Source organism: Takifugu flavidus, chromosome 15, assembly GCF_003711565.1.
Source record: "Takifugu flavidus isolate HTHZ2018 chromosome 15, ASM371156v2, whole genome shotgun sequence".
NCBI lineage: Eukaryota > Metazoa > Chordata > Actinopteri > Tetraodontiformes > Tetraodontidae > Takifugu > Takifugu flavidus.
This window is the reverse complement of record NC_079534.1, coordinates 3,316,534-3,341,918: the sequence shown is the minus strand read 5'-3', so window position 1 is coordinate 3,341,918 and position 25,385 is coordinate 3,316,534. Positions and strand designations below refer to the sequence as shown.

At 52.4% G+C, this 25,385-nt stretch overlaps 1 protein-coding gene across 2 annotated transcripts in view; it reads right to left on the bottom strand.

The window, feature by feature from the left end:
- Positions 1–7,000, bottom strand: part of LOC130538571 (cadherin-24) — a 99,745-nt gene extending 92,745 nt beyond the window's left edge. Inside the window, exon 1 of one of the 2 annotated variants that reach the window (XM_057056299.1) lies at positions 6,866–7,000. The gene's annotated coding sequence lies outside the window, so the exon portion shown is untranslated. The remainder of the gene's footprint in view (positions 1–6,865) is intronic. The other variant, XM_057056300.1, reaches the window with a different exon arrangement.
- Positions 7,001–25,385: the final 18,385 nt, after the last annotated feature.

Below are 25,385 nucleotides of genomic sequence, written 5' to 3'. Positions count from 1 at the left end.
GGGATGTGCACGCGCCCCCCCCCCCCCCCACCACCACCACCACCTCCCACACGGAGGGAATTCTCCCTTTCATCCATTTCCTGATGCACTCTAACGAGACAGTTTTCGGTCATGTCCCAGAATTGCACGTGTTAGCTTCTGCCTCCCTCCGTCTGACGCGGCTGCAAACAGCTGCACGTCCGCTGACACTTCGCCCCCCCCCCCCCCCCCCCACCCCCAACTGCTGTGCGACTGGATCAGCTGACTCCATCTCTGAGCAGCCACCCAGAGGCCAAATAACAGGAGAGTCCAGTGTTGGTGGTTTTACGGAGCGACCGCTGGGTGAAAATAGGCGGAAAGCCGCTCCGCTCCGCGTAGCCCGAGCTCTTCTGCATGCGCGTACTCGCTTTCACACACTTTTCTGGAGTTTCCTTTAGGCACAACGCTGATGAGGAAAGAATCTTCAAAGCGGCGGCGTGAAACGCAGATGGTGTTTGATGTGTGGGTAATGATTTAGGTGAAGCTGGGAAGCGTTTTCTCCACATCTCGGTCCAACAGCAGACTGGTTCAGTATTAAAACTAAGAAGAGAGGGAGCTTTACAAGGCGGCAGGGCCTTGGATGTGGAGATTGTTCTTAAGCCAGCACGTCTGTAACCAGTCTTCATACATCAAGCTGGAGGAGAACCGCCGTTCGTGGGAATCAGACTCGCGGCCTTGCACGTCTCAGTCCCCGGGTGTACGGCTGCGTCTATCACTTCATCATTGTCCTACAGTCATTCAGAATGTGCCCCTCGGTCCCAGAGAAGCGGAGGAACAGGCTGCGTCGATGCCGCGCGCGTAGAACCCAATCAGAGTCCTGCAGGAGGCAATTTAGCGAAGGAATGAGCTAATTATCGCCATGAAGGCAGATTTACAACAGGATTTACTCCCTTCCTGCAGGACCCAGTGTCATAGGTGGAAGCTTATCCTGTAGCTAGCTCTGACACAGAACATGATCGTTTCTGCCCGCGCTAGCTAGCACCTACGCGCTACTTTCACCTGGGGCGCGTGCTGCATTTATTCCAAAGTACCGACAGCGAGAAAGAGGAGCTCAATTGGAGAAGTGATGAATAGTCAGAAAGAAAATTTGCAACCTCCTGCACAAGCAGAGATTTCCATTCAAAAGTCTCCCTTCAAGAAAGCTCCCCAGGGTGTAATTCTAAAGCCATTGGCACCTGCGACGCTCACCCAGTGTGTGAAATTATATAACTACTGCCAGTGCTTTCACGACAACAAACAGTCAGTTGTTTGCTACGTCTCGATGAGGAGCTGAATAAAAAAGATCCAAACTCCAGCTTTCACCCACAGAAGCCCTCTAATTTATGGCACTTTACCAGAGATCAGTGACTTCAGACACCTTCAGCGGGCCCACTGAGAAACTGGCCTCACCTGTCATCGTAAAAGGTTGTAAGATTACGACATTTATGGCAGCGCCGCCCGTATTTACAGCCCCAGAGTGGTCGCAGGCGGTGTCTGTACAGCCCATATAGGAACTTTTAAGGCCCTGATGTAATGCACAGATGCTGCAGGTTGTCACCGCTAGAGGCGTCCAAATGCACAGGTGGACCAATGGAAGGCGATAAAGAGACGTTTCACCTTTCTATGCAAGTCATAAATACCCCAACGCTTGGTTACAGGGACCTTCGATCCAGCAGAGATGTGGGCATTTAGCAAATAGACGGGTGTCTTTACCTAGAAAAGGTGTCAGATTTAAGTGTCTCCCCAGAAGAGTTGGCCCCATTCTGCTATTGTCTCCTAGATTTAATAGCAAAAACCTAATTTTGCAATAAATGTGGGCCTCAGTGCGGCGAAGCACTCATTTTAGCTGCTTTCATTTGTCTGCAGCTGAGATTCCACCTATATTGCCAGCGATCATGGAGGTAATGCGAGCTGCTGCGTGCCACTGAGATCAAATGGCTGTTTTCTTCATCCTGTTCTCCACTTGGATTCCTCAGTCCTCCTACCTCCATGAGTCACACGTTTAGAGAATGGAACGAGCTTCCCTGGCAGTAAAAACCACACAGTTGATCTAAATTCTAACAGAAAAGGCTTTTCGTACCTCTTGGTAAAGGGGTGAATCACGAGCTTCTTCTCCTAAACTTTCTCGCGCAAGTCGCAGGAGAAGCAATCATTTACATCTTGAGGGCTCATTTAGCCAATTAAATGAGCAGAGGACTTTACTATTCAAGCAATTAAACAATTATCTAAACATCAGGAGAAATTAACTATCAACAGCAAATTAGTGGCTTAGCGCTGGTGGCTAACAGAACACAAGCTAAACCCCAGGACACGTGCCTAAATTTTGCAACTTCCACTACTGAGTATTATCAAAATACAAAATATCTGCATGTGATTCCAGGCATAAACACTGGGTCTTAATGATAGCCAACAGTATGACAGTATTACTGCAAACACCAGGGCAAAGCTAATGCTAATTCAGCCCTGTTAGCATCACAGCTGCTACAATGAGTGATGCAGGCAAAGCAACCAGAAGCTTGATAATGACTAAAGACCCTCAACATATCAATAAAAGCTCTGAGGAGGTGAACATTAACGCACCTATCACATGGACAACTAATGCACCGACTATATTAGCCCCTGTGGGAAACAGCCAGAAGGTCATCAGATCACAGCCCTTTAAATCAGCGCTTATACACGATTAAAACAAACCCACAAACATCACAGTCACATAACTCGAACCATTCCCAAGGTCTGTCTGGTGAACGGCCTGTACCTGGCGCGTGTCTGCGCTGAAATATTCCCAAGAAGACACGACACAAAGGCGAGAAAAATGCTCCGCGTTGAAACAGAAGCCGACTCCTGGCAGACGTTCAAAAAAATAAAAATAAAAATTCACTTTGAATCACTGCTCCAATATTCAAGCCGGTGGCAGCGCGTCTACAAACCAACAGCTACAACCAACAACAAACGGGCCCTTTTCCTGGGCTCAGCGGCGTGTGATACAAAGAACACACACACACACAGAGCTTGTGGCAGCCTCTCGAGGTGTAATTGTGCCTCCCGCTGAGCTGTTCTTTACCCTCCTTCATCCCAGCAATCCCATCACTGGACTGGGAGTTGGACCAACTGACCAACTGCTCCATATTCTAAGCGCTCAAGTGTCTCACTTCTCTGAACAGCTTGGGTGTAATTAGTCGTCTGATGACCCAACGAGGGACGAACTAGCACGTCTGACAGCTAAAGTAGACGTGCGCTCCGGCGCCGGTGCCCCGGGCTTCTCCCACTCCCCCGGCTATTGTCCATCATAGTTCGCCTTAATGGCGTGGGGACGGCGATTACGCAATATTTTCGCAAGTCGTATAGCGCGACTCCTCTCGCGCTAGCCGGAACGTCTGCGGCGCCATGCTAATAAACATCGATGGCAGCCTGAGAGCAGTCGGAGCGTGACAGACTCTGCAGCATCCATTGAGAAGGGGAAAAAAAAACCTGCCAGCTGTAGCACATCAAAATGACCCCCCCCCCCTCCCCCCGTTCCCTCAATAACCATTATGAGAGGATGCGCCTCCACGTATCCGTGCGCAGCCTGAGGTCGGCGTGCACGCCTCTAACCTCCGCCTGGGGATGCTGCAGCTGCAGCTGAGGGATGATGGGTAAAAGTGTGAAGGATGTTCCGGCTAAATCCCCCGACATTTTTTCCAGGGAGTTGCTTGTTTCGAAACCTTTGGCTAATCCGCCGCCTTAAAAACCCAAAGTCAGCAATCTGCGCCTTTCGCTTCCTTTGATGCACGATCACCATCAAAGGGCACCAGAGGAGCACGCGCCGCTTTATCCTTCACATCGAGCCGGAGTTTAAAAGGGAGGAGGCGCGTGCGGGCGAGGAACTGCTCGTCAGTCACTTGCCTCGAGTCGGTAATTGGGGACGATACCGTTGAAATTCGGAGTCGCTCCGGAGTCAACGGCTCTTCACTTCCTGTTCAAAAGGAGGAGGAAGAGAGCCACGCTGAAGGTTTCACGCCGCTCACTCCTTTTCCCCTGTGCCTGGAAAGCAAGAAGAGAGGAATAATAAGCAGGATCTGAGACAACATTAGATCCTGGAAGCTCCTCCGGTTTCCTCTCCTGTTTGAAAGGATCGGACGGGGAATTCTACCACTGCATTACTCCGGCGGCCCTGGGGACGGCGCACGTCTTGAGCACTGAGCATTTATTTCCTTGTTCTTCACGGGGATCCCTGCGAGGCCACGTTGTCTGATTCATTCCAGCGAATTGTCAGCTAATGAATAGCGCTTGTCCGTCTCCCGCCACACAAAAAAAGCCCCGATGGGTTCAAAACTTGGGGGGGGGAGTTCTCCTATTCTCATTAGGAATGAATCAAAAACAGAATCCTACTGATCGTTTACCATTTTCAGCTTGTTTCCCATAAGGGGGCGACGGCGTCTGCGGAGCCATTTATTCCTCGCCATCCAAGGGTGATCTGCATGTTCGGAAGCACGTCGGGCGCCTTCGGGGGCCCCGTCGCTGATGGAGCTTGATTGAGTTTTTGAGAGGGGCAGCCAGGGGATTATCCGCCGCATAATTAGCAAGCTATCCGTCTTACAAGTAAAAGTTCGCCGAGCAACAAAGTTGGGTCTGAAAAGCCGAACGATGATTTTCAATCAAGGCCCGGATTCCAGAGCCGCTCCCAAGTGCATCTTCCGACTTTGCCATCGCTACTTCCTGTCTTTGGAGGGCGGAGCGGGCCAGCATTGTTCCCTCTCTCAGCCCTCCGAGGAATGCAAATTCAAGCAATCCCGACCCAACCCGCCATCGTGCCCAATCGGCACGGTTGCCTGGGTTACTGGTTACCGAGTAGGAGGGGCTTCTCCGGGCGCAGCGTGTGCGAGAGCTCCCCAACGTTCCAGACAAAAGCATCCGGTACTTCAGCGACTGGACAACAGACGCGAGAACAACGGAAAACGAGCAAAGGTTCCCATCGGGGCATCATTCCCATCATGGCCCAGAGCGTTCCAGTGGAAACAGTCCGGACTGGAACGAGTTAAGCCAGTTTAATCAGAAGATGTGGTGCACTTGTCCACAGAGATTAATACAAAATCATGTTGCGATGGGCTTTGGTGGAAATCCTGCGAGTTGCTCTTAAGCTTGAGCCATTTTCAGGAAAACAAATTGCTCTTCCCACCTGGTAGCAGCAACGTGCTCTCAAACGTGGCAGCGAGCACAACTGAAGGCTGCTAAGAAGTCGGAAAAACTCCTGGAGGGACAATTCCGCCCCTGCTCTCCCCATCCATCCTCAACTCCTTTGTTCACTGTCAGCCGTAATACAAAGTAATGTCCACTAATGGGATTTGCCGTGTCCCTCTCCTTCCACGGCCGCGGCTCCTCTCCTTCCAGCAGTGATTTCTCGGGCAGGTTTATCGGCAGCATAAGTCAGCGACCTGTCCCTTCCACCGACACATCCTCTCCCGTCCCTTCATTTCCCTTTGTTTCCTTTCACCTCGCCTCCCTCCACCTCTCACCCAGCCCCGTCTCCCCTCTCCTGTCTCCCCTCTCCCCTCCTGATTGCTCATCAGTCCACATCTGGCGTGGGATAAATTATTCACCGAATGCTGACGCAACCACATCCCGCCAGGAGAGCGCGTGATTTAAGACCCGCTGAGAGGTTCGTGACGGGCGCGTGCCAACAAACGTGGACCCTCCTCTGGCCCGGAGACCAAAGGTGTGACGAGGACGATGTCTCCTGTGGTCACAGACAAATCTCGGTGATCTGACGCGTTTGTGCACGTGTGCATGTGTGTGTCATGACCCAGCTGCAAAGATCCCTGTTTGAAAGAGCCGGCTGAACATGCACAGATCACGCACAGACACGTCTCGCGCCTGTAATAACAAAAGGGCCAGTTGGCGCGAGCGACAATCGACGCGACCTCAGAAGATCACAAATCCGGCAGATCCCCCCCCCCAAAGAGCGCCGCGCGCTAAATCACCCCCATTTGTTCACGGCGCGGGAACAAGAAGCTGATTGGTCCAGCACGACCCCCGTGGACGCGCGGCACAGTTATTATCGCAGACTTATGGGGTCGCGTAATAAATGGGCGCAATTAAGCGGAGGATTCCGGGCGAGTCGGAGCCGATCACCCTCATTAGCGACGCAGCGGACCACAGACGGACCGCGCACACGCACGGCGTGCAGGTAGAATATCAGCCCCGGGGGGTGTCTGCGTTACAGTCCGTCAGCCGCTGCCCCCCCTCCCCCCCCCCCGCCGCTCTTTCGTTAACTGCCGCAGACGTTTAGGAGTGCGCACACGCGCAAAAGCGTTGCGCCGGTTCCGTTATGCGCCGGAAAAAAGGCGACATCGCCTTCTGACTCCCTCGGCGATCACCCAAAAAGCAACAACTACAGATCGGCAAATGGATCAAAGTGAGGATCGATCGATGCGGACGACAACTGTGGCGGCGAATTCCTCCGTAGGAGCTGCGGGGGGACGCGCGTGCGTCAGGGGACTGGTCCCGCATCGATAAGACCAGGCTCCTAATGAGGGCTGTCTGCCAAGTGTCGCTCATTATGCAACATCTGTTGTCGCGGATTAACTTCAATAACGATGTTTTCTTTTTTTAACTGAGATCTACTTTTATTACCTTAAAACCTTTGTCCGAAAATACGCGCAGAGTCGCTCCGCACGAACCGGAGCATCCCTTTCACGGAAACAGTTCAGGGGACATCAGGAATCAATAATCAAAGTGTCAAATGTGCAGACAGAGAAAAACGCAGTTCCCGTGTACGACCCTGATCCTCGGTCAGCCTGGCCGCCGCGAGGACAAGAGGAAAAGAAGAACCGCGACAGCAACGACGGCGCGTTTATAATCGGACAAGCGGCGATTTTTTTTTTTTTTTTACCTCCAAATGTCTCCGCTCTGCCAGGATCGAAGCGAGTTTCCTCCGTCGCCTGTTCTGCCCGTCAGCCGGTCGCAAAACTGAGTCCAAGAAGAACAAACGCTGATCCAGAATCAGTCTCCCTCCCTCCCTCATTCCCACTTACTCCCTCTCTCTCTCTCTCCCCGTCTCTCTCCCCCTCCCTCACCCTTTCCCTCTCTCAGACCCCCTCGCCCCCTCCTCCATCTCATAAATTGAGTTTTACCTCTGCTCATTTTCCTGTAATAACTCGTTATCAGTATTGATCTTTGATAAGAAACGCGTCGATACATCATATGAAGCCACAGGGGAGTTTCAGTAATGACTAATTACCTTGATGAAGAGAGCTCACGGGAATATTTACTGGAGCTAGAAACGTGCATTCCAGTTTAACCGTGTTCTCTGCAGGCTCGAACCTCAGTCAACAGGATCGTGACCACGTCCAGGTTTCATCGGCTTTAAAAACAAACCCTCGGAAAACAAGTGAGAGAAGCTCGATATTCAAGGCTCACTGTTTTGAAGCCTTCGACGGTCCCCTTTGGACCCAGGGCACATTTCTGTCGCGTGAACCCGGTGAATCGGGAGCTGCCCTCTTTCGGCGGGCGCCATCGTGACTGGCGTCGCCATTATGAACGCCGAGTCATCGCCTGATTACAGGCTGATGATAACATTAGAATATTCATGTTAATCAGCACATCTTCACCGCGCTCCCATTTCAAAAAGCCATTACCTGTGTCCTTATCACTTAATAGCAAATTATTATCAGTCTCTTACAGGTGAGCACACACACACACACACACACACACACGTGCTTCTCTCAGCAGGTACCCCCCTCCCCCCCCGCCCCCAGTCCCTACACATGCTGTAAGTCCACTATCTTTAGTCGACAGTTGTAGATGGACTCTGGAAGAATGGCAGAGTGAGTGTGTGTGTGTGTGTGTGTGTCTGTAAAAGAAGACGACCGCTCCCTCTCTATTAAAGAAACACAGTTGAACAGGGCCAGGCAGAAGAGAGAGCTTGAAAGGGCTGATTTACCCATCCAGGGGAGACTGTGTGTGTGTGTGTGTGTGTGTGTGTGTGTGTGTGTGTGTGTGTGTGAGAGAGAGAGAGGGGATTAAAAGCTCCCTTCTCCCTCTCCTCCTATTACAACTTAGTGAATTTTCCTTACACATTTGTGGCTCTGCTCCTTGGCTCTCCCCTGGAGTCCTGCGATCATGTCCGGCTGGATGCGGCTCGCTCAGATGCAGCCTGGAGAGTCGTGTTCGCCGCCCATGTGTTTGGCAGGCAGGAGCCGGTTGGCCGGGCCGCACGACCTGGCCGGACGTCGTGTGTGCACGCCAGCCCCAAACAGGTTTCAGGCACTTTGTGGAGACAACAAGCTGGAGGGGATACGTGTGCAAGGGCGACGTCTCCTTGCTGTGCTGTTTACGGTCGAGTAAACCTCATGACGGGGAGGTTAAATCGTTTATTTTTTTCCCCCCCTCGCCGTGTCTTCTAGCGCCTGGATATTTCCACCAGTACAACGGTTGTGGTGGCGGATGAGAGGAGCCGGAGAAGTCTGTCGGCAAATACAAAATGGGGAATTTTAGGAGCTATTGCTAGCTGGTTTATCCAGATACATCTTGACATCCTCGTTATGTTGTCAGCCCGGATATGTGGGAGCTGTTACTGGGAATAGCCTTTTATGCTCATGCTAACTGGGTGTCACATCTAAATGATATGGGAGGGGGCCAACAGCCCTACGAGGGCCTGAGTCCAGCCTGAGGAGGACAGAAAACCCGGCTGTGGAACGGAGCTCGTAGGACCGGGCTGCTGATCTGAACTAGAGTGAAAACACAATCACGATGAGCTCGTTTTAACATTCCAGGTCTCAATTTGCTGCTCTAACGTGCATCAAGTATTTGGATTTATAATATATAATTATACGAATTGTGATTATTTATTCGATCAGAAGAGCCATTCTGTCCAACGCTGACCTACCTCTGTGATGGACCAGACCAGCAAATCCAGAACTGGATCCAGCCTGAAAATAAGAAGAAAAAACACTTTGAAATCTGAAGAAGGAAAAAAATAAATACATGACGGACAGACGAGGGATGAACGGGCCGCAGGTAACAAAAAGAGGTAGAAAGGGGCACGAGAAAAGAAAGGGGGAGGCCAAATTCCACCGTGGAACCTCGCGCTCCGAGGCGAGGTCGCCCCGCCTTGGTCCGGATTCCACCGCCCTCCAGGTGGACTCGCCCACGTTTTGCTTCCATCGCCACACTTTCACGTTGATTTATGGAAAACCCTCAAGGTGTGCACACCGCTGAGCGTGTGCGTGTGCGTGCGCGCCTGCGGGGGCGGCGGTTGTGTGTTCCCGAAGGCCACTGTCATGTGCAGCAGTATTGACGATGTGGGGTGGGGGGGGGCTCCCTGCAGCCTCCGCGGCTCTCTGATCTCAGTATATCTTCCAGTCATCTATCAGGATATGAGTCCCACGGGGAGCGGAGAGACATACACGCCGGCATATGTGCACGCACGTCCAGAACGCCGGCGACGGCGCGGTGAGTGACAGCCTGATAGGCGAGCAGGTGGGGAAATAGACCACGTGCTCACAGCGACATTAGCATGCAGGCGCGCGGGCGCTCGGACAGACAGGCCGAGTGACAGGCGGCAGCGGATTAGCAGACGGCCGGACAGATGCGTGATGCTATCCTAGATGTGCGCAGGTATGGCGTCTAATAGCACGGCTCTCAGGCGCGCGTGGACAGCTGCCATGCTCCGCCCACGTCCGGCCCGCACGGACAGACGCGCTTCTCTCCGTGCACAAACAGCACGTGCTCCTCCCGGCTCCACCTGTCTGCTCCTGGCTGTCACGGCCCCAGACAGGAGGTGATGTTTGCTCCCTCCGGCACTGTCAGCTCCTCTTTTTGTCCGCTCCCAGCTCCCTTCCCTCTTTTCCTCCCCCCTCTCCTTCCCTTTGCCCTCCACCTCTCCTTTAATCTGCCGGCGCCGGTGGCATTTGCCACAGAGCGGATTGAATGTTTGCGCGCCCGTCGGTGGCGGCTGTCCAGGTAGGAATTTTGACGGCTCTCGTGGACCCTCCTCTCTCACAGCGCGTCTCCGTGGGCACGTTGAGATCAAAGAGAAGTCCTGTCCACGTTCCTGGAGCGAGCCTGTGATGACATCCTGTGATGACATCGCGTACGTACACCCTTGGAAACGTCGCCCCCGGTAACGCCGCCTGTAGGGGAATTCTTACACGACTGTTAAAAGCGGTTCGAGACGCTCGAAGTTCCGTCTGCGTTCGAGCGCTGATTGCTTCATCATTGCATCAGCCCCTTCAGGAGGCACCAGTGGTGCCCATGAGGGGGATTATCGGGCTGCCGCCCCTCCATCACAGGCTCCCCCCCCGGAGACTCCCAGACGAGACAAACGTGATCTTTACCTCAATCTCTTGCAGGTTCCACAGCTTCTTTTTGCCAGACTAGGAGTCGATCCATCCAGGACGTGTCAGGATCTGTGTCTTGTGTCTGGCCTGCTCCTGCCCCAAACTAATTAGCTCCATGTTCTGCACCTGTCTCTAATCGTCTCCTCCCCTCCCTCAGGTGTATCCGCTGTCTCCCCCTTCCTTCCTCTGCCAAATCCTCCCGTCTTCACGCTGCTGTTCCAGCTTGATGTTTCTGTGATGTTGCCCCTCCCGACTGAATATTAAAGCGGACTCTCAGAAACCAAAATCTGACTGTTAGCAACATCATCAGCGTTAGCATGCTAATCAGCCGGGTGAATTCAGGATGCCCCTCAAACTGTTAGGAGTGTGTGTGTGTGGGGGGGGTGGGGGGGGTCTACACAGACCGCAGGGACTGAGGAAGGGCCCTCAACAACCTCTTTTTGGGCCACTGAATCTACGTTTTTATCATGTTTTATATTCTTTAAAAAACCTCGTCTAGAGACCGACCTTCAAACATCTGGAACTCTAAATTCAACGTACCCGTTAGACGAGACGAGGTCCGGCTCGTTATCGCGGTCAGATGGAGAACGCTGGGAAATGTATTTAAAAGAAAAAGAACATTTGACCACAGGGGCGGTTCATTTCTAACTGACCCATCAGCTCTAGAAAAGCACCGAACTCCTGAACCTGTAGCTCTGAGCTCCTCACCTGCCCCGCAGATGCTTTGGTGCAGCACAGCCACGCGTTCTTATCCTCAGACACCATTAAAGCATCCTTCCTTTCGCCCTCAGCCGCTCAGTCCGCCACGGTGACAAAACAAGGGCAACTTTGTGGCAGCTTCAGTGGAGAAAAAGCTCCCTTCCCTTCAACTGTCAGCCCTATTTTTGATTAATAGTGGCAACTGTGTGCAGCCCTGTGACATAAAGAATTGCATTTTTCAGGATTCCTCTAATTTGTCACACTGGATGGATGCTTGTATTTGTACTTCTCCTACTTTAATCTTTTGTGACTCCAAGATGGGCCCTTGTTCTTTTGTTCTCGGCTTCTGTAACGGCTCCTTTGTCTCCGTCTGCCCTTTCAATTGTCAATCTGGGGGAACCAAAGTAAGCAACATCTTGTTCTTTGTGTTTGAAACTCTCAGTGCGCAACGACGCCCGGCGATAAAGACGACTGTCGATCCACCGTAAAGAGGAGGAATGGTTATTGAAATGCACAGGATGGTGCTAGGAAAGCGATTAAGATTCGCTTTTTAACCTTTATTTTGTCCTTTATGTTAATACTTTCACTTACTGGCGAAATCGGTGAAAATAACATTCACCTCCACAGTAGTTTCTCGCCTGGCGGGTTGAAAATATTGATAATCGAGCATCTTTATCTTAACATTCCAGAAGCAGTGATATGCTAACCCTGCGGCTTAATTAGCATTAACCTGTTTGTGACTAAGAGAGCGGAGAGGAAGTTGTGAAGGCTGAATTACACAACGGGAATAAACACAAAGGACAACGGGCGGTTCTTGGGCGTCCATGTTGCCATCAGCGGGCTAAACTCCAGCGTTGTCCTCTGTGCCTCCTTAAAACAATTAAATCTTTTCAAAACCACAAAATACTCTTCATCCACTCAGAAACGTGCAAACGTTGGACTAGATTCTCCACTTCTCCGACACTTTTTCATTAAATATTTGCTCCGCACTTAACGGGGAGGTGATTTATTTAATTATCTCGGATTCTGGCAGGTCCGCGCTGTGTGTACAGAATCATAATTAACAGCACTTTATGACAATAATCGCGCCCTCAAATGCACATTTATCAATCGGCAGGTCAGAGGGCTTCACATTACGTTGATTTAAAGCGCCACAATAACAATTTCGTGGTCAATAAAGCACATTTGAAGTACTTAATGGACATTAACAGGGCCAGCCAACATCCTGAATATGTCCAGATGTTCTCTGTCTGGTTCTGAAAATAACCACACAAAGGAAACGGAGGAGCCCAGAACAGCCAAATCAGCCCGAGCCCAAACTACCCAGCTAGCTCGTCTTACCTCGCTAAAGCGCCGACTCTTTGTTCCTTTCTCAGTGTTCCCCCCGACAACGTCCGCGTTAAATCTGTTTACATGGGACGACTTCAGAGACACGTGTCCTTCAAAGACACGTGTCCTCATTACTCATTCCTGTGCGCGTCAAGAAGCCGCTGCCAGAACCAGCTTTTCTTCCATCCGAGGTCAAATCGTCTAATTAATTAAGCACGAGGCTGCTGGGACGATTCATGTTCCTGATTGAAAAGGTTTGAGGGGTTTTTCTACAAAGAAATCTTCCAAACAGAACCGGCTCCGCCGCTCTGCCTTCAAAGATCTGCCGGACCTTCTCTTGTCCGGTTTGGTTTCTTCTGTTGTGAATCCTCCAGCAGCTCCGGGCCGCCACCGATGCCAGCGACTGTTGTTTCTGCCGCCTCCGCCTCCGGCCAAGTCACGGCCGGCTTCAGTGGCGGCGTGGAGGGGGGGGGGGGCTCCACAGCTTCCAGCTTCCCTGTCAGTGGGCCCAGGCTTTGTGGAGATGCAGCTGCTGGATGGAACATGGTTTCGCTCATTTAGGCTCCGGTGGAAAACGTTGCTTTGGTTTTCGCGCTTTCCGTCTGAAAATGTTGTAGAAAAGGAACTGAAATCGCGTCTGATGTCCTCGTTGGACCCTTGGAGGTTCCCGCCCGTCTCAGTTTCCCCCATCGGGTCATCCAAAAACACGTTTCTGCACTCCAACTTCAGTCATAGTCAGTCTTCAACACACAATATCCCCAATTATTTGCACAGGAATAATTGGTGTGTGTGTGTGTGTGTGTGAGCGTGGGTGTGTGTAGGTGTGTGTGTTCATCAAAGCTCTGAGGAGGTCCCTGCAGGGATTATTCATCCCATCTGGCCTGGGAACTCCTCAGAATCCCCCAGGTGGAACTGGAATACCTTCCACTCCCGGGATGAGACCGGAATGTTCCGTCCCTTCCCGTCGACCCCTCGGTGGAAAGGCTGACTCAGCAGATATAAAAACACGGGTTTATATACTCGTATCTGTACTGATGTGTGTCCCGGTTGGGTCCCTTCCGTGTTGCTCCCACCATGTTTCTACAGGACACATTTGAAAAGTGTCCTTTAGCGTTGAGGGTCGTTATTTGACTGTTCCTCGCGTCATTAACCTGAATCGATTATAATAAAATACTGGAACACGCCTGATAAACGGGGTTCCTTTGGTGATCCTATTTAGAAAGCCTCTAAAGCGGTCGTCTACTCAGAGGTGAGCCTCTTATGAGGGATCCTTATTAAACAGAAAAGTTTAGGAGTGTTTTTTATGATTATTTGAAGAGCCCAGATCCAGCCTCACTAAATAAATAAGCAGTTCCTCAGCATTTCAAACTGAATTTCAGAGAATTGTCTCAGTATTCATTTTTAATGAGTGAAATCTCTGGGAAAAAAAAAAAAAATATCCAGCCTTTGATAACGTGCACGTGTGTGTGCGTCTGTGTGTGTGTGTGTGGGGAAGCATGTGTCACCTTTCATCTTCAAGGATCCCGGGTTCAATGTCAAGCTGCCAGCCTGACGGAGCTCCTGCGTGCGTGTCCCCGGAGGTGAAGCACCTGTATGGAATACTAACACGCACGGCCTGGACGGCGGCCGCGAGGAGGCGCCCGGACACATCCGCGCCGTCGCTCTGGGACCGATGGCGGCGCGAGCGGCAAACACAACAAGAGCCGAGCGGGCGCTAATCAGAGCGATGAGGCTCATCAGCTTCCTCCTCCCAAACAGAGGGAATAAAGTTGGTGCGAATTAGGGAGCTGCTTCATTCTGCCGGCGCACGCAGAGCGGAGCGAGCTGGCGGCGGCGGCGGCCCCGACCATGATGAATCGCCCAAACCTGCGCCCGAATTAGCAGTAATTATTACATCGGCGCGACGCCTACGGCGACGCTAATGGGCCCTGCGAGGCGACGACAGAGCGGGGGGACCACATCCGTGTCGTTCCCTCCTGTAAAGCCATTTTCCGCCGCGTGGGCGCCGCCGTGGTCGGGGTCGCCCCGGCGGGCGGGCGCTGATTCACAGGTGGATCCAGGCCTGTGCTCTAAATTGGGCTCCATTTCCTGACACCGCAGCTACCGCGGGTGTGATTTCTTTGATCTTTTCAGCCTCGCCAGACATTTGGTGGTACTCCACTTTACATCACCCCCCCCCCACCTCCCTTCCCTTTCTTCTCCTGCTGTTTACCCCCCCCCTCCAACCCCCCCTCTTATTTCTCCCGCCCTGTCTTTTCTCCGTCCTTCGTCTTATCTGCCGCTTTGATTTGCCTCCGCCGTTTCTTGGCGTAGCGCCGCTGTCGGCAGAACCTCTTCGTTAGAGGCGGTGCGTTGATAAAAATGCGTTTTCCCGGAAAATATTTGAGTTTTTTTCGCACAACTCAATCAGATGGCGGTCGTCGACGGAGGGGAAGGAAATCTGGCGGCAGTTCGTACGTCAGGAGGTGGAGAGAATCGAGCGGTGAGCTCAAATCAGGATTTCAGGGTTCCTTCAGCGAGTCTGGAGGCAGAGGAACCCTCCGACAGGTAAGGGAAGGCCCGGAACGTCCGGCAGCCTGGATCATTTGAGCCCCGCTGTTCAGCGATAAATAACCAGGCGTAAAAGTTCCATCAGAATGACAAAAAACTTCCTCAGATCAACAATTTTGAAGATGGAGAGCAGCAGATGCGGCGGCATTAGCTTGCGTTCTGTCAGAAATCCGACGATAATCCTTCCTGAAAACGCATCTCAGCCGTCGTGACAACCAGGTTGTTATCAGGCGGCGTGATATTAATTAATTCTTCCATTTGATGCGGCGCCGTGGGATTAAATTGATGCTTTCTTACAAACGGGGGGAAGGATCGCGGCAGCTGTCGCAAAGTTCCGAAAAGGATGGCAGCCAGTATTCACGGCAGCTCTGACTGTTCCCGGGAACGCCGAAGACTCTTTGTTTCCAAATGGAGCTGAGATCTAGTTTTTTGGATTGAGCGGGTGCATCCAGAAGGCAGGGGGGTGTGAGGCGGCGCTCTGATGTCTCCCAGCCAGGTTCAGCCAGATAGGGCAGCTCCTCGCCCCCGTTGGTCAGCCTCGTTTCATCTTACGCATCAAAATGTAAATTTGGGCCGTGGAAAAAAACACATTTCCTGGGGAAATGATACCAAGGGCGGTGCTGTCGGAGAGAGCGCGTCTGTTTCTGAGGACGCCCTTCCAGATTTATCTTATTTCTTACTCCGTGGGAAGAGCTCGGTTAATAACGGCCACAGGTTCCCTGGAAGGCCGTCTGGTGACCTGACAAACACAGATATGATGGGAAGGTTGAGAAACACGACTATATTCCTCCCTATTTAGACACCAGAACGGGCATCTCGGAGTGATCCGGGCCGCTTTGAGGAGATTAAACCACAATTCGCGGTGTTTCTTGAACTGCGGGTGCAGAAATAAAAAGAACTGACCCAGAGGTTTTTTCCCTTCAATCAGGTTCGAAGCAATAAAGCAACAGTAAAACAGACGTCACGAGGCCAAAGATGCCAAGTAAGGCAGTAAAAGGAGAAATACCGTTGCTGTTTTCAGCCGCGGGAGGGGCCCGAATCTTTAAATGTGACCCATTAACCCTTAATTGCTGCTCAAGATGTGGGTTTTTTGTGTCTGACAGCAGGAGGGTGTTTGGCATCAGATGCCTTCACAAACTGCGTATGTGTGTGTGTGTGTGTGTGTGTGTGTGTGTGTGTGTGTGTGTGTGTTGTGTGTGTGTGTGTGTGTGTGTGTGTGTGTGTGGTGGGGGGACAGTATGGACCACAAGTCTGTTTTTAGTAACTTTTAAAACAATGGCAGAGATAAATGTGCTGCATAGCAGCACCAGGTGTGAATCTGTTGTCTCAGGAATTAAAGGTGTGTGTGTATGCGCGTGTGTACAGGTGTGTGCATAGGGGCGTGTGTACAGGTGTGTGTATGAGTGTGTGTATAAGCGTGTGTATAGGGGCGTCAAGGCTCTGTCACCTGAGTTCCTCGCCGACCGGCCCGGCTGCACACACAAACCTGCTCCCTGCTGCTGCATCTACTCATGTGGACACACACACACACACACACACACACACACACACACACACACACACCTCCCTCCCCAGCCTCTTCCTTTCTTTCATCTCCCTCTTCTTTTCTTCCATCCACCAGATGGCTGACCCATCTGCTCCCCCTCTCTCCCCCCACCTCCATCCCCGTCTCCCACCGCGTCTCTCCATCCAGCTTCCACGCGCTCGGGCCCCGTCCACCGCGCACGTGCACGGCGGCGCCTCCTCTCACCTCTCGCGCCTTTTTGCTTTCGCCTTTCCAATCTGCGCGGGTGCCACTTCTTCTGCGCGTCTGCCCACATCTCGCTGGCGTTTCGCTCTCTTCCTGTTTACCCGTCCTCACATCTGCTTAGGTAGCCAGATCTGCCCGTGTTGCTGCAGCGCACGAGCCATCTGTTAATGAGGACGCGCACGGGGGAGTTATCTGATTAGAAACTTAAAGTGCCTGTTTGAGCGTGGAGCAACCACACTTGAGTCAGCGTTCTTTTCTCTCCAACCAGCCAAAGATCCCTTTTCTCCTTTCCCGACCCGCCGCTGAAAGAAAACGATGGGATAATTCAGCCTTTAGCCCAGCCCTGCGGATGATTGACAGCAGGCCTCCGCCACCAACAGATGCTTTTCCCGCCTTCCTCGGCTGCAGCCCGAAATCACGTCAAACTTCCATCAAGAATCCACGGGAAAAAATACTTTTACGCAGACATTTGGGCCCAAATCCCTCAAGTTTGAACAGGAAATAAGAGTATTTTGGTTCTGTTCTCTCATAGGGCGACGATGACAACAGCGCTAACATAACTCATCGATGAACATTGATGGATGAGTTTCCAGAATAAAGCTAACACAGTTAGTGGGGTGACTAATGCGTTCGAGAGGCATTTTCTATGCATTTCCACCCATTTTTGCTCTTCTGTGCATTTGTTTAAACCGTTCCTTCGGTCTTTAAGCAGAACAGCAGCTTCGCCTGTGGCTCCTATGGCGCCATCCGAGTCCTCTTTGGCCTCCACACTCAGGTAATGTTTGGACTCAAACAGGATGGTTTCCATTCACACTCCTTTGTGTGAAGGCTTCAGAACCTTCTCTCTGTGGTCGGTGAGAAGTGAGGGATTTTTGTGAATGAACTGTCCCTTTAACAAGTGATCACAACAGGAGATGGAGCGCACGTGTGTGGAGCAGCTATGCGAGGCTGCAGAGCGGCGCCGGCCCAGCGGGGGCCCCTACCTGCCTGTCGCCGTGACCTTGCCGTTCCACATAGCTAATACCCTGCTGATGGACATGTGACTGACAGGCACACGGGAATGTGGCGCCTTCAGGTGGAAGCTCTGTCGCTCCACCACGGACGCACCGTCGCAGGAATTCCAGCCAGAGGAGGAGACGGGGGGGTCAGTCTGGACAGTCCTGCAGATGCACAGATGGGCAGAATGACAGACAGATGGACAGAGAGGCGGGAGGACTGATCATTTCTTATGCAAACCCCTGCTGTTGTATCACGTATGAATAACCGACGAATGGGAAAGAAACCAAAAAAATGACATTTTCAAAAGCGGAGGGTGAGGGGGGGGGGCTCGCAGCAGAAATCCCACGCGTCTCCGTGATATTTGGTGAAGAGATCGAAGAGCTTTGTGATCGCAGTCGTCTGAGAGCGGCGGCGAAAAGCTCCGCCGACGCGCCGCTTGTTTAAATATTGAATAAAAGGATGGAAACAATATCAAAGGCAGGCGTGGGGGGGGCAGCCAGGGACCGCCTGCTCTCTGTTTACCTTGTGTGGACACACCTGACGGAAGCTTCTGCGCCCGGGGACCTCAGGTGTGGCCAGACGATGCAGATACAGGCATGAAGATAAACGGAGGGGGGGGGGGGGGGGGAGGCACCAGGCCAAACGTAGTCAAGTGGAAGACCATCAGGCCCTCGTGTCCCTCGCCGGATTAGATGAAATCACACGGAAAAAGGGGGAAATGGGGCCCTTGATGTCGCCCGGTCAGACGGGGGCGGCAGATGCTACCGCCGCACGTGCACGCGCGCAGCATTCAGCGCATGTGAACAACCTGGAGGAGCCGCCGCAGAGAGAGGCGAGCGCGCGTCCCACATGCTAGCGAGCGCCACCGACGGTGCGCCACCACCGCTCGGCTCCCGCCTCCAGCCTTGGCGAGCAGACGGCAGAGAGGAGGAGGAGGAGGAGGAGGAGGAGGAGGAGGAGGACTCAGCTGGGTCACATACTGGGTCAGACCTTTTGCCCTCTGCTGTCATCTGCTGAGTTAACTCTTCATTAATCCCACGTGCCGCTTCTTAGCCCCATATTGAACACGTCTGGCGAGCGCCGCATCACCTCTCCCTACACATTCCCCAGAGGGCCCATCAGAGCCAATTAGGCGAGATGAAAGCCTTCGCCAGAGCGGGGGCCGCCGGATCACAGACGGAGAGGAGAGACGAGCCGGAGTCAGGTGAGAAGCCAAACAAACAAACAAACAGGCTGATTTAATTTGAGGCTGCAGCCGACTGCGATAGCATTTGATTGAAAGGGCGTCGCCAGAAGCGCGGCGAGCCCTGAGATTATTACTCCCCCCCCCCCCCCAGTTCCACAGACCTCGCCACCAGCTCGGCGCCAGGTGTGATTGTGGGAGAAATCGGCTCCGAAAAATTATTTTAAAAATGAAACGACCAGCGAGAAAACAGAAAGAAGCGCCGGCGCTTTCAAAGGTGAGAAAACAACTGAATGTTTAATGATGTGGTACAGCGAGTACAAACACACCTAAACGTTTTATGGGGCCGCACGACGGCGGCGGTGATGGCGACGGCGACGGCCGTAAACAGCCGTAAACAGCCACAACAAGCAGCTGCAGCCCAAAAGAGTCCGACAGCAATAAGACAGGCGCTCCTCAATAGGTAGATGAAGGTTGTCGTAGTAACAAGTCCTTCAGGGATGCAGGCGAAGATCCGGCTTATGTGTTTTAACAAGAGCCAAGTAGAGGGAAGAGGGAGAACCAGATGGGAGACGGAGGAATCCGCGCACACCAGGAAATCAGAACATCTGTTCAAGACCGCGTCGCACGATTCTCCAACGTCCCTAATTGGACATCAACTTATACTAAGAGGCAGCGTTTGAGGTCGGCGCGGAAGTTCCGGGACGTGGAGTCCTGGTTCAGAGGCGTCGGAGAACCTCGGTGTCGCTGCGTCACGTCCCCAATGTAGCCGGGTTCATTCAATCACAGTCTCGGTCGAGTCAACGCGGACCCACCACCAGAACCCCTAAGTGGAACTTTTAACGTCATTAGCTCTGCCTGTGATGTCACAACCTGAGGGAGCTTGCCTGATCCCCCCCCCCCCCCCCCCCCCTTGTGGTCGATAAACCAATCCGGACCAGCACTTCTGGACCACCTCAGTGGTGCCGTATCTGTTTTTATGTCGTCTAACCATATGTTTTGGATTACAGGGGGACGGTTGTCAGCGAGTCGGCAGGTGGGGCGGTTTATCGGCGCCAAGCACCCGCAGGGCTGATTTTGCGAAGGCGATTTCATTTGAACAGCTGTGGCCGGTATGAAAAATGCATCATATTTGCATTGAGGATGGAGGAGCGGCTCTGTGGCACGCTGATACCTTCAGGCCTCCGCTCGCGCACGGCCGATGAGGCTGCACAGCCAGATAAATGTGTGTTGTTTTTAAACCGGGGCGGCGGCGGCGGCCGGGTCGGACCCAACCCGGGAGCTGCGGACCAACCCATCCTTCAGCTTTTAATGGTCCGTTTCATTTCTATTCGCCTCTTACCGACTTTAACGAGCATCATTGACATCTGGGAGCGGCTGCTGGGGAGAAATATGGGATTAAACAAAGCTCCCAGAATGCAAATAAACTGGCAGAGATCCGGGCTAAAAGCTAAATATTTCAGTAAAAGACAACAAAACAAAGGGATTAATCACAGGTAAACACGGCTCCATATAAATGTTAATGTGCAGCCGCTGCCGTTGGTTTCGTGTGCCGCTGATGGAGGGAATCGTTTCCAGATGGGAGCGAATCAGGCGCACCGGAGGTGACGGCGAGCCCGAGACGACTCGCCGAGAGACGTCTGCAAGCCGCCGTTTGATTTAGCCCTGTTGGTTTTCCCCACAAAGCCCGCGCAGCTGCACGCAGCCGTGCACGCAGACCCGCTAATTAGCGCGCCGTCAGGTAGGAGGGCGGAAGTCGTCGGTGCAATCGCCCGCTGAGGGCCTGTGGAGCGGAAACCTGCAGGCTTTTGGCCGCCGGCGCCGCCGTCGGGCATCAGGCGGGGTGGGTTTTGTCCGGCTCAAGGTCACCTTGGTGCCGATACCTGCTCAGATAGCAACAGAAAGAGCGCAGCGACCGCTGTCAAAGAGCGGTTTCATTACGGAGGCCGCAGCTGCACCTCATAAAATTAATTACAGCCACGTTTGATTGCAGCTCTGTTATCAGAGCGTCTCTGTGCTTCACCGACTCTCGCGGTTTTTAATAGTTTTATCTCACGGCTCTTAAAGTTTTCTCACAATTACAAAGAACTTCTGCCATTATTGAATTGTTTGGGTTTGGGTTTTTCTTTTCTGTTGTTTTTTTTTTTTAACATTTTATCATTAAATGATGCCTGAGAGTGTTTCTGCTCTTAAGCTAAGCCGAGCTGGGTGATAAAGTATTCCAAGCGAAGAACATGGTACTGTAATGATGTGCTGGAAGGAGACGTTTCTAAAGATTCCTGATGAGCTCTGTTCTCTCATCATCCGTTGATTAGTCTGACTTTTAGCTGGAAGGGAGGTCAGGACTGGTCAACGAAGCCTTTCCACTGCAGCTTGGGAGGGAATTACAGAACAACCATGTTCCAAAATGACTAAATAACCAACGAACGGGCCGGATAAACATGTTACATAAATGTCGCAGCCCAAGCAGAACCACCGTGACCACCGGTGGAAGAGAAGGCGCCACTTGACCGCCGGCGCAGCTGGAATCCAGCTGAAGGAGCTCGAGGACTCGAGCAAAAACAAGCAAATTAAATCCAACTGACCTGAGATGTGAGCGGGACATCGGGATGACGACAAGCACTGACGATGGGCGGCAGGAGGAGAACCAGCAGAGGTTCGAGGGCGGGTGGCCCATTTTGCAATAAGACCCACCTCGTGTCATTTATGTTGGGATGCCACCGACACGTCCAGTGGAAGAGACCATTTGAGACCATTTGAGACCATTTGAGACCATTTGAGACCATTGGATCGCAGTCTGGGGGTTTTACGCGGTCGGCTGTTTGGAGCAGCGGAGCGATTTCAGCTCTGTAGAACAGCTGACTCTCCGGGAAGCTCGCTGAACCGAACAACGGACCACTTATGTGCATGTTCAGTGGCTCCGCCGAGGCCTTCTCTGCAGCTCTGAGTGCATTCAGTGGAAAGACAGGGTTTTTTTTTAATCACCTCCGTTTAGAACCAGCAGTCTGAGTCTTTGCACGTTTTCAAACAAAATGAGCCGGTTGCGTTTGAGGGAACGGCGCCGGGTTCACGTTCCTCTAATGAAGAGCAACACGCTGATATTAACGACATCTGAAAGCGTGGATGCCGGCTCGGCTTTTAAGGGGGAACCCCGCCGAGTTTGCACAAGTGCCTGTTTACACTGAAAAAGCCTTTTATGGCTCCGGAGGGAGATGTTGTGTAGTCGATATCTGACTGATGTCGGTTGAGTCAGAATAAAGACAGCAAATGGAGTTCTGCTGGATTCCAGCACGTTGGACAGGCGCGAGGAAGCACAGCCCGACGTGATCATTGACTAATCCTCACATTGAAAACACAGCACATGTGGCTCTTTTGTAGATGCTAATTACCTTTTCGCCTGTGTGTGTGTTTGTGTGGTGTAATCGGGGATGAACGACAGCTCCTGGTTGGGTTAGTGTTTGGGAGGATGGTGACTGAGCCGAGGAAGTGGCTTGAATCTCCAATTAAAATGGTTCTGATTTCAAGCTTGTAATTTAAGTTTAAAGGTCAGAGGTCGCCCATGTTCCCGTAACTCTAAAAATCCACAATCTGGGCCTCTTGTGACACAAGAGTGTTTGCATTGGATAAACAATTAACTTTATATTATTTAGACGGCAAAAGTAAAGGTAAGTTTGAACTGTAGGGCGCCACCTAGTGGTGGTAATGCAGGCTGCAACCCCATCACTGTTCAAGACAGTCACAGGAGTAGATGAACTCGCAAATTCTCACTTTAATAAGTAATTTAGTTTCTAATAAAGTATTACAGATGAAATATAGCAAAAATATATTGTCTAATATGTTAAAATATTAGACAACAACCAGTTTTTGTCCTTTCCAGGCTACCGTAGAAACATGGTGGCTATTTGACTCTGTTAGCTATTAGCATGCTAATGTTAGTATCTCTTATCAGATTGGTCCTTTTTTGGCTTTAACCCCTTTCGTATTTACAGTGGCGACTTGGTCTTTCAATATGATCCGTTTTCACCGAAAGTATGACTGTTGGAGATTCCGATTTTTCCCAGCCTGCCATTGTGCTGCATCGGTGCGGTCTCCGCCGCCGCCGCCGCCGCCACAGAGGGGAGAGCAAACCATTCAAGTGAATCACCATTGCAATCAATTTAATGAGAGCCAATCGGTCCAGAGCGCAGAGAGGGAAGGAGAATGGGAGAGCGAGAGCGGATGGAGAAATAAAGGGGTGGGGTAATGGAGGCGGTAAAGAGAGAGGGAGGAGAGGGCGGATGGTGGAGAGCGCTGAGCCGGAGGGGGGAAATTGGAGGGAAGCAGATAGAGCATATAACAGGGTAGGATAAGGAAATGTTGCAGGGGATGGACAGTGAACGGCCTGTGGGGTCCGGCGGAAATGGACCGGCTCGCAGAATAAACATTTTCTTTCGCCGTGGCGGCTAAATGAGAGCAAAGACGGTTGAATTGCTGACGTCCGGGACTCCTGGACGCTCGACGCTTTGGCACTCCCATCAGTCAAGACGCAAACATCCCAGAAATGAGCGGGCTGAAGGCCACAACTGGCTGTCGTCGCTTCCTTTGTGCCGCAACGCTATTGATCAGCGAGGACTTGAAATGAGTCCTTGTTAATTTGAGAAACGCCCTTGATGATTTAGCCCACTGGCTCCTCATTCTCACTCAGCCCCTGCCGTCTCCACGGTGACGACAACCCGCGCTAATGCTAGCAATCAAAGAATCTGAAATTCGCTGAGGTCGTTTCTCAATTCTGGCCGGAGGAGAAAGATGGGAGTTATTATCCTCACATACAGTATAATCTCAGAGCCAAAGCGGAGCGTCAATCAACAGAGATCGTTACATTTGGGCCCTGTGGTTCATCTATCGGGGGGGGGGATTGTCCGTTGGATGCGTACCCTGTGTTATTACCCTGGCGTCTCCGGCCCCCAGCTGAATTACAATTACAGAGTCAGTGAAGAAGACAGAGAGCTGATGGGCCCGAGACCCAGTAACGAGCTCTGGGGTGGCTAATTAATGCCTCCATTTCCCCTGTTGGAGTTCCTGGTGAGGGGAGGTGGTGTTAACGTGGCCAGAGGGAAGTGGGCGAGAGACCGAGGCCGGGGGTGGGGGTGGGGGGGTGAATCGAAATCTAGAGCAGAAGAAAGGAATGGATGATGAGCATAGGGGGAATTATGGAAGGCTTAGAGCCTGACAGAGTCGGGCCTCTAGAGGTGGTCCGATGGGTCCGATGGTTCCGAGCGGTCCGATGGGTCCGTCCTTCCTGCTGCGCTGACACGTCACGCCGCCCAAAAACACACACAACAGGAACAGCACAGATATCCAGCCTCTTCCTGGTGTAAACACACACTCCCCATGTTGTTTAGTCACTCAACCAACGCGACCTTTTAACAGGGAGAAACCTGGAGCAGGACCGGCCTGATGTGGGCAGACCCCCCTGTGGAGGAGGAGGAGGGTGAAAGAGGGAAGGACGGGAGGAGGACGGGCAGAGACGTGCGCCGCATCCAGCAGGCGGCTGCTTTAGTCATGGTTTGTTATCCTGCAGATCAGATTCAGCGGCGCGTTTGATGGATCAGAGCATCAACATCTGCACAAGGTCGCCGGAAGAGTAAAACACAGCAACGATGCGGAAGCTCTCACGTCGCTGTGGGACCACAACAAGGCCCAGACAGGCTGGTGGGACGCACGGACAGAGGCCACACCCAACGCTCTTACCGCCATGTCCGAGGGGGCGGGTGGGGGGGGTCCAGGCCCGGCTCTTTATAGTCAGGTGTCACACCAAGGGATAATCGGCCTGATGCTCCGGCACTCTGGAGGCGCAGCCAGCGCTCATTAAAGGGGGCTATCATCGCTCTCACCCCTGCTCCCCTCATCATCATCATCATCATCAGCGGGGGCAGCAGTGGCGGCGCCAGAGGTCCCAGGTCAGGTGGGACAGGACTGGGAGGCTGTCGCCGCGCGTGCGGTGGAATTAATGGAAAGGAAGCAGAGTAGTGGCGGGAACGATGGAGGGAGGCGGCAGCGCCGGATCCATAAGTGGGGTTGTTCTCAAACCAGCTTTGTTACGACTCGGAACCGACACCTGTTGGAGGACTCGGGTGCGTATTTGACACCCAGAGACGTCCGACGGGTGGACAAGACGCCGCCGGCGGGGAGCCGCCACTCGGGCCAGATGGACCTCGCGCTCATTTTGGCGCCAGCGGGAACCAAACGTGTCGGAGTGATACCGAACGGCGTCAGCCCTCGACTGGGCGTTGGTCTGGCTCCAAATGTCCCGGGACCAAAGGCTGGGGAGGGACAGCTCGTGTGTCAGGTGTGTGTGTGGATAACGCGCCGTCGGAGCGCCCGCAGGAGTGTGTTCGGATGTGATTTAACGTCTGGGAGCCCGATCACATATGACCAGCTGACAGATGGCATAATGTGGGCACAGGGGTTATTTTCTCTCCCAGCGAAAATCACATTTTTGGCACCGTTCGGCGGCGCCAGCTGGCCGTTTGTTTTTTTGGAGAGATTTTTTAGGCAAAAAAATAAATATTTCTTTCGTTGT